The following is a 390-nucleotide window of genomic DNA, read 5'->3' as shown; positions in this document are numbered from 1 at the left end:
AGGAGGAGGAGACTTCACACTGTGTGAAGATCTCTAAGCGCTGCGGAGCCTATTGGACCCAGCGCATTTAAAGCAGGCAACAGGGGTCTGATCAGCCTCTAGCCTCTCCCCGTCACTGAGCGCAATCCTCGATGTATCCCTCTTCCCTGTGCACAAAAAGATCCACAGAGCCTAGCAAACTTTGTGTTGTCACAACCCAAGGGTGTGATTTTTGTTTTTGTGTGTGCTTTGGCACCACTGAATTATTTTCCCGCCAATTCGTAGCTTTCTTTGCAGTGTGCATTTCTTCTTTGCAACACAGAGATGCACGGTGCAAAGAGTTCCCGCCATTTGTATTATAACTCGAGCCCCATTATTGGCTTTTGTGGAAATATTTTTACCTACGCGCTG

This window comes from Alligator sinensis, unplaced genomic scaffold, assembly GCF_000455745.1.
Source record: "Alligator sinensis unplaced genomic scaffold, ASM45574v1 scaffold1232_1, whole genome shotgun sequence".
Taxonomy (NCBI): Eukaryota; Metazoa; Chordata; order Crocodylia; family Alligatoridae; genus Alligator; species Alligator sinensis.
Note: the sequence above shows the minus strand (reverse complement) of the source record.